General features: G+C 60.0%; 1 long non-coding RNA gene across 1 annotated transcript; it reads right to left on the bottom strand.

Annotated features, from left to right (window-relative positions):
* Positions 1 to 2061: 2061 nt before the first annotated feature.
* Positions 2062 to 8425, bottom strand: LOC142359219 (uncharacterized). Its single transcript, XR_012762188.1, has 3 exons — positions 8310 to 8425; positions 2946 to 3055; positions 2062 to 2274 (listed from the first exon to the last, which is right to left on the bottom strand). It is a non-coding gene; the product is annotated as an uncharacterized LOC142359219 (long non-coding RNA).
* Between the last annotated feature and the right edge of the window lie 450 nt (positions 8426 to 8875).

The following is an 8875-nucleotide window of genomic DNA, read 5'->3' as shown; positions in this document are numbered from 1 at the left end:
TTCCGTAACTCCGGTCGCTTGGCTGTCCCCCACCTAAGAGAAAACGTCCATGTCTCGCAGCTCTTACGAGACAAGGCTCCCTACGCACGCAGCCGCGCTCGCGCGCTCCACAACCGGACCATGCTGCTGCTGGTGACACATACAGACCCTGCGGGGCACGCTGGCGGCCTGGCCTGCTGCGGGCTACCAAGACGGAGCCTTCCTCACCCGCAGCGCCAGGCAGCTGCCAGCCAGCTGGCCTTCCATTTCTTCTTCTTCTTCAGCCTTCTCGGGACTCTCCAGCTTCAGCCGCGCCACCTCCTGTCCGCAGCCACTCAGCGCTCCGCCTCTCCCTTTTCGCCCCCACGCCGCCAGCACAGCGAGGCCCGGCACACGCAGCCCACAAAAGCCCGGAGCGGGCGCAGCCAACGGCATCCCCAGGGCACGAACGGACAAACGCGAACTCAGCGCGGCCACTGCCACACATAAACAAGCAGCGGCGACCGCGTTCACGGAGGCCGAGGCAGCCCGCACCACGGGCCTTGGGGGAGGCCGGGCGCTCCGGGACACAGGCTTCAGGGGACGTGCTGCAGCTGGGGGCGGCTGCGCGGGGCGAGCGGGGCCGGGGGAGCACTGCCGACTTGGGGGGGGGGGGGGGGTGCCCGCCTCCTTCTCCCATTCCCTTCCGTCACCTCCCGCCTCTGGCCCCGGGGCTGCCCGCACCCGGCTCGCCTCCTGCAGCCTGCCGCAGCGGCCGGCTCCAAGCTTCCCGTCCCACCACCCTCGAGCAGCCACCACGCACCCCCGCACCCGCCAGAGGGGAGCCCGCGCCTCACCGCTGGCCTCTCTGCTCCCCCGCCGCCCCGGCACCGGACACCAGCCCGCCGCCATGCTGCTCCGCCGCACCGCGCATGCGCCACGCGCCGACGGCGCGCCGGAGGGGCCACACTCTGAGCAGAACGCCGGGCTGCAGTACCGCGTTGCGGCCAGGGGGCGGCGGGGGCGGCGCCAGCGGGGGCGGGGGCGGCGCCAGCGGGGGCGGGGGCGGCGCCAGCGGGGGCGGGGGCGGCGCCAGCGGGGGCGGGGGCGGCGCCAGCGGGGGCGGGGGCGGCGCCAGCGGGGGCGGGGGCGGCGCCAGCGGGGGCGGGGGCGGCGCCAGCGGGGGCGGGGGCGGCGCCAGCGGGGGCGGGGGCAGCGGGGGCGGGGGCGGCGGGGGCGGGGGCGGGGGCGGGGGCGGTGCCCAGCGACGGCTCCGGCTCCGAGCAGACCCCGACTCGCGGCTCCGACACGGCGCCGCACCCCCGCCGCTCCTTGCCCTCGACACGGACCCCGCCCTCCCGGGGGCTTTTCCCCGGGACCCGCCGCTCCATCCAACCCCCCCCCATACCCCGCGCTCACCTTCTCCCTCGCTGCAGCCGCAACCCGGCTATGGCTCCGCTCCTCCTTCGGCTCGCATCGGGCCCGGCACGGCAGCACCGGGCCCTCTACCGGCAGAGGGAGGGGCCGTCGCCATCAGCCCCGCTGCCCGCACCTGGGGCTCTTCCGGCCCCGGCCCACGGCTGGAGCCCACCATGCCGTCATTGGGCAAACACAAAGACTCTCTGAAGCCCTTTGGGCACTTCAGCAAGCAGGCAGGCGTTCCTTATTGCAGCGCCGGACACACAGGGCACGGCTCCTCCCAGCGCGCAAAGCACCTGCGCCACTCGAGCCGCAGTACCGAACTTTGCTCACCGGGTGGCAGCAGCGAGCCCTTGGACACGGCGCCACCGCGCATTGGCGCCGCCCGAGCCGCAGTACCGAACTTTGCTCACCGGGTGGCAGCAGCGATCGTACCGGCCCCTCCACGGCCACCCGCGCCACGGCAGCACCGGGCCCTCCACCGGCACAGGGAGCGGCCGTCGCCATCAGCCCCGCTGCCCGCACCTGGGGCTCCCCCGGCCCCGGCCCACGGCTGGACCCCGGCAGGAACAGGGGGCCGTCGCCCCAGCCCCACAGCCCGTCCCCTCCTCCCCTGGCCTCTGGCGCAGCCCCTCGTCCCGTGCAAACCAAGCACAAACGCAGCCGCCAGGGCAAAAGGGACCGCAGGTCTTTACTCAGTCACGCACCCAGCCAGTCCCGGGAGCCGCTCTGCTCCGGGCTCGGGGCCCCCGACGCTCCCTCTGCCCCTCCGACACCTCGGCACTCCTTCCCGCAGCTGCGCCCGTTGATCCAGCAGCGAACAGTCCGTCCGTCGCCTCCCGGAGCGACGCGCTGCTCGGCAGAGGCTGCCAAAAATGAGGAGCAGGGTGCAGGCCACTACAAGAGAGGAGAAAAGTGACAGGTGGCTGGACAGCGGCGGTGGAACGAGAAAGCACCAAGCAGGGAAAGGGACAGCGAGAGAAGGACGGGGACAGGCAGTCCCACAGAGACGGAGAAAGAAGCAGCAGCAAGAGAGCAAGAGCGGCAGCAGAAAGAAGAAGAGGGAGCAGGACACAGACCGAAAGTGAAGAACGGGGAGCAGGAAGGAGATGCAAAAAAAAACCCTGCAGCATGACAGAGGAAAAAAGAATAGCGGCAGGGACCTGGACAAAGAGAGATGAGGAAATAGAATAGAATAGACATGGAGAAAGCAGTAGATCTGTGACGTGCTACGGAGCCGAGAAGGAAGGCCTCGAATCAAGGGACGAGGAGGCAGACAGAGAGCACCAAAGACAGCAAAAGTACTGACAGGCTACAGAGTAGGAGGAAAGCAAAACTAGTAACCGGGAGCTGAACAGAAAGAGGGGAAGAAGGAAAAAAATGCCACGGGCTGCAGGGCAGAAAGAGGGAGGACCTAAAAGATGGGGACAAGTCAGAGACAGATGGAGAAAGAAGGTACACAAGAGCAGAAAAAAAAAATAATCGTAGCAGTGGGGGAAAGAGAGGGAGCCGGGGAGGGCCCAGGATGCACAAGAGGGGTGACAGGGCCCCGAGGGCCCACGACTCACCGCAGCTCTCACTCTCGGTGCTGCCAGGAGACTTTGACACTTCAGATGTTTCTCTCCCCTTCTCTCTTCCCCTCTTCTTCCGCAACTCCAATCGTTTGGCTCTCCTGCACCTGAGAGAAAATGCATGTGGCTGTCTTAGAGCTCATACGAGACGTGGCTTCCTAGACAAGAAGCCTCAGGAACAGGACAGAGAAAAAGAGAGAATATGATGAGTGGGAAGCAGAACACACGGATCGAGAGAGAACTTGAATCAGAGGAGTAAACAAGGCAGGAAAGAGAGATAAAGACAGGGAAGAAGCCACAAAAAAGGGCCTTTCTGGCCTCTACTCGCACCCCCCGGCCTCCTTTTTTTTCTGGCCTCTACTCTCGCCCCCAGCCTCCCACCCCTCTGCAGCCTCCCACCCCTTTCCAGCCTCCCTTTTTTTCTGGCCTCTACTCTCGCCCCCGGCCTCCCACCCCTTTCCGGCCTCCTTTTTTTTCCTGGCCTCTACTCCCCCCCCCTCGCCCCCCCCCCCCCCCCCGCCGCCCACCCCTCGATAGCCTCCTAACTCCCTTTTTGCTGGCCTCTACTTAATTCAGCTTCCCACCCCTCTGCAACCTCCTACCTCTTTCCAGCCTCCACTCCGCCCCCCCAGCTTCCCACCCTTTTTCAGCCTCCCACCACCGTCCCACGCAGTGCAGGACACACTGACAGAGAGAGAAAAAGGACAGGCAACAGGAAGAAACGTACTAAGAAACAAAGAAAGGGTCAGACGAAGAAGGGGGTGGGTGGTCAGGGTTGGAACCCCAACACAAACCAGCAAGGGGATAGAGGACAGACAGAGAGGAAGACAAGAACGGGCCGGGAAGCAGGAAGAGAAGGAGAGAAAGGCAAAAAGGGAGAGCCGGCTGCACAGGCAGGTACAGCAAGAAACGACCGGACAGGCAGCAGGATCGAGAAAGAGAGACAGAAAAACTGGGGACAGGAAGCAGGACAGAGGGACGGCGAGAGGAAACAAGGGCCAGGGAGCAGGACAGCGGTGGAAAAAGAGGCACTGGGGCAGTAGGACAGAAAGAGAAGGAAGAAAGGCCAGAACAAGGACGGGGAATAACAGCAAAGGGAAAGAGAAGGACAAGGAGCGGGACAGATTGTCAGAGAAAGACAGGGACAGGGAGCGGGACAAGGTGATACTGAGAGAGAAAAAGGGGACAAGGAGGCAGGACAAAGTGAAAGACAGGCACAAGTAAGAGACGGGGGAGCAGGACAGAGACGGAGGGGGAAAAGCCTCAGCTGGGCAGCAGGAGACAGAGGCGGAGAAGGGAAAAAACAGCACCGGGCTGAGGGACCCTGACGGAGGAATTAAAAAACAAACACAGGGAGCAGGACAAAACGACAGAGAGAGAGAAAAGGGACAGAGCAGGACAGCGTTGGGGGGAGAAATGCGACCGTGACAGGCAGTGGGAGAGAGGTATGGAGAAAGAAAAAAAATACCGAGGAAGAGAGAAAGGAAACAAGGGACAGCGAGCTGCACAGGGGGATCGAGAAAGAAAGGATGGGAGAGGGAATGGCGCAGAGAGAGAAAGGCAGAAAAAACAGCAAGAGGAAGCAGGGCAAAAGGACAGCAAGAGGAAAAAGGAAAGGGACAGGGAGCTGGACAGAGATGGGAAAAAAAGCAGCGGGGACACACGAAAAGAGACAGAAAGAGAAGGGCACAAAAGGATAGATGAGGACAGCGGCAGGATGGAGACGCAGAACAAAACCTGGGACGGTCAACCTGGGTGGGCGGGGAGCGGGTCAGAGAGCCGGAGAAAGGAAAAACTCTGCTGTGGAGCAGCAGAGGGGGACGGAGAAAGACAGACAGGGACGGGGAGCAGGGCAGAGAAACGGAGAGAGAAAATAAGCGATGGGGCGCAGGGCAGAGCACTAGGAAGAGGAAAATAAGACAAGGGAGAAGACCGAGGAGCTCAGAGAGAAAGAAGGGTTGAAAGGAAACGCCAGAGAGGTAGAGAAATCAAGAAATACAGGGACGAGGAGCCTTGCAGAGACGGAGCACGAAAATGTAGGGCCGGTGAGCGCGAAAGAGGGAGAGAGAGACGGGGGCAGGGGGAGGAGATGAAGAAGAAAGGAGAGATAAAGATGGCAACGGAGCGCAGGGGACACAGACAGAGAGAGAAAAAGGACAGTGAACAGGAAAAAAGGGACCGAGAAACAAAGAAAGGGTCAGATCTAGACAAAGAGACCAAGAAAGGGGCGGGGGGCGTGTGTGCAGGGAAACCCCAAAACAAACCAGCAAGGGGCTAGAGAACAGAGAGGGAGAGAAAGAGAAGAAAGGGCCACGAAACAGGACAGAGAAGGAGAGAAAGGCAAAAAGGGAGAGCAAAAAGAGAGCCGGCTGGACAGGGAGGTACAGCAAGAAACGACCGGACAGCCAGCAGGACAGAGAAATAGAGACAGGGAGCCGGCTAGAGAAATTCTGAAGGGAGAAAAAGAGGGAGAGGGAGCAGAACACAAACACAGACAGAAGACGGGAGGTACAGGGAAAGGAAAACAAAAGGAAAAAGAAAAAAAAAAAAAAAATCACAGCAGCGTGGGAGAGAGAAGGATCCAGGGGAGGGCCCGGGACGCAGAAGAGGGGCGACAGGGCCCCGAGGGCCCGCCACTCACCGCGGCTCTCGCTCTCCGCGCTCCCGGGAGACTCTGCCGCTTCAGACGCTTCTCTGTCCTGCTCTCCTCCATTCCTCTTCCGTAACTCCGGTCGCTTGGCTGTCCCCCACCTAAGAGAAAACGTCCATGTCTCGCAGCTCTTACGAGACAAGGATCCCCAGGCACGTAGCCTCGCTTGCTCGCGCGCTACGCGCGGGAACAGCACAGAGGGAAAGAGAGAGAGACAGAGAACGACGAGCGGGCAGCAGAACTGATGGATCAAGAGAGAAACTGAATCGGAGGAATAAAGAACACTGGAGGGAGACACAAGTAGAGCGAACAAGCCAGATGGACGGGGGCAGGAGACACACAGATCAGGCCAAAGAGGTGGAGAAAGTAAAATCGGTGACGGGCTGCAGGATGATAGAAAAGGCCACGGTTCAGCACAGAGGAGAACAACGGGACAGCAAGCCGGACAGGGGCATATAGCGAGAAACAAAGGGACAGGCAGCAGTATGGAGATACACAGACAAAGAGTTACGGGGAGGATGGAGGACAGAGAGAACAAGAGAAAAGGGACAGGGAGGGGGGCACAGATGGAGAAAGAAACATTGCAGAGAGAGAGAGGAAGAAAGCGACAGGGCAGAGGCAGAGAGGTAGAGAAAGGAAGAAAAAAGTAGCGACGAGTAAGAGGCCAGAGGGACAAGGAAAAGCCAGGAGGAAGGACAGAGTGAGAGAGAAAACAGGTGAGGGACACGACGCCAGACTGTGAAACAGAGAGCACGACAGGGAGCAGGACGCTGGGACAGACAGCAAACGAGAGCAACAGAGAGAACGGCAGCGAGGCGGAGCACGAGAGACAACAGGGACTGAGAGCAAGACCGAGGGGTGAAGCAATAAATAACGGGGCTGGGGAGCAGGACAGCAGAAGAGAGAGACAGAGAGGGGGACACATAGGACAACCGCAAACTGAGAGGGAGAAGGAGAAGAGCACAGAGGGTCACAGACAAAAAGAGAGGGACGGCAGAAAGAGAAAAACAAGACGAGGCAGAAGGACTGAGGAGCAGAGAGAAAAAGGGTACAGGGAAAAGGACAGAGATGCAGAAAACAAGGAAAGCCTGGAGCACAGGGCAAAACTGACAAGGACAGGGAGCGGGACAAAGGGATGGAGGAGTTAAAAACAGCGATGGGCCGCAGCACAGAGGAAGAGAGAGAAAAAGAGCAAGAGCAGCAAGGGAAGAAGAGTGACAGAAGGGTGTTGACAGGGACACGTACAAAGCGGGCTTGGGGGACACAGACATCGGAAGGGTAGAAAGGAAAGGGAGGGATGGGGAGCAAGACAGCGTGACAGAGGGAGTGGAGTGCAAGGATACACAAAAGCAGAGGGACTGGGAAGAGGAAAGAACGTCAGGGAGAGAAAGGCGAGGCTGGCGAGCAGGAGAGAGAGAGGTGGAGAATGAAAAAACAGCCATGGTCAGAAGAACAGAAATGCAGAGAAGAAAAAATTACTTCCAGGCAGCAGGACAGAGGGACAGAGCAAGAGCAAAAATATCAAGAGGGAGAAGGACAGGTAACACACAGCAGGACGCTGCAGGAGTGAGAGGGAGGGAACACAGAGCAAAGCAGAAGAATGAAGAGAGAAAAAAAAAAACAACCCAGCAAACAGAAAGGGAACCGGACAGAACTAGGCAGCAGGGCAGAGAGACGGAGAAAGAAAAAACAGGGACAAAGGGATAGAGAGGCAAAGAGAGGGATGGGGACCAGGACAGTGGGATACAAACAGGGAGTAGGACTCGAGATTGCAGAGAGAGAGGTCCAGGGAAGCAGGAAGAATGACAGAGAGAAAAAGGGGGGAGGGGGGTGGGGAGCAGGTCAGAGCGCTGGAGAAAGGAAAAACACTGCTGTGGAGCAGCAGAGGGGGACGGAGAAAGAGAGAGAGGGACGGGGAGCAGGGCAGAGAAACGGAGAGAGAAAATAAGCGATGGGGAGCAGGGCAGAGCACTAGGAAGAGGAAAATAAGACAAGGGAGAAGACCGAGAAGCTCAGAGAGAAAGAAGGGTCGAAAGGAAACGCCAGAGAGGTAGAGAAATCAAGAAATACAGGGACGAGGAGCCTTGCAGAGACGGAGCACGAAAATGTAGGGCCGGTGAGCGCGAAAGAGGGAGAGAGAGACGGGGGCAGGGGGAGGAGATGAAGAAGAAAGGAGAGATAAAGATGGCAACGGAGCGCAGGGGACACAGACAGAGAGAGAAAAAGGACAGTGAACAGGAAAAAAGGGACCGAGAAACAAAGAAAGGGTCAGATCTAGACAAAGAGACCAAGAAGGGGGCGGGGGGGGTGTGTGCAGGGAAACCCCAAAAGAAACCAGCAAGGGGCTAGAGAACAGAGAGGGAGAGAAAGAGAAGAAAGGGCCATGAAGCAGGACAGAGAAGGAGAGAAAGGCAAAAAGGGAGAGCAAAAAGAGAGCCGGCTGGACAGGGAGGTACAGTAAGAAACGACCGGACAGCCAGCAGGACAGAGAAATAGAGACAGGGAGCCGGCTAGAGAAATTCTGAAGGGAGAAAAAGAGGGAGAGGGAGCAGGACACAAACACAGACAGAAGACGGGAGGTAAAGGGAAAGGAAAACAAAAGGAAAAAGAGAAAAAAAAAAAAATCACAGCAGCGTGGGAGAGAGAAGGATCCAGGGGAGGGCCCGGGACGCAGAAGAGGGGCGACAGGGCCCCGAGGGCCCGCCACTCACCGCAGCTCTCGCTCTCCGCGCTCCCGGGAGACTCTGCCGCTTCAGACGCTTCTCTCTCCTGCTCTCCTCCATTCCTCTTCCGTAACTCCGGTCGCTTGGCTGTCCCCCACCTAAGAGAAAACGTCCATGTCTCGCAGCTCTTACGAGACAAGGCTCCCTACGCACGCAGCCGCGCTCGCGCGCTCCACAACCGGACCATGCTGCTGCTGGTGACACATACAGACCCTGCGGGGCACGCTGGCGGCCTGGCCTGCTGCGGGCTACCAAGACGGAGCCTTCCTCACCCGCAGCGCCAGGCAGCTGCCAGCCAGCTGGCCTTCCATTTCTTCTTCTTCTTCAGCCTTCTCGGGACTCTCCAGCTTCAGCCGCGCCACCTCCTGTCCGCAGCCACTCAGCGCTCCGCCTCTCCCTTTTCGCCCCCACGCCGCCAGCACAGCGAGGCCCGGCACACGCAGCCCACACAAGCCCGGAGCGGGCGCAGCCAACGGCATCCCCAGGGCACGAACGGACAAACGCGTCCTCAGCGCAGCCCCTGCCACACATAAACAAGCAGCGGCGACCGCGTT

The sequence above is a fragment of the Opisthocomus hoazin genome, unplaced genomic scaffold, assembly GCF_030867145.1.
Source record: "Opisthocomus hoazin isolate bOpiHoa1 unplaced genomic scaffold, bOpiHoa1.hap1 HAP1_SCAFFOLD_120, whole genome shotgun sequence".
Lineage (NCBI taxonomy): Eukaryota > Metazoa > Chordata > Aves > Opisthocomiformes > Opisthocomidae > Opisthocomus > Opisthocomus hoazin.
Note: the sequence above shows the minus strand (reverse complement) of the source record. Positions and strands in the feature narration are given on the sequence as shown.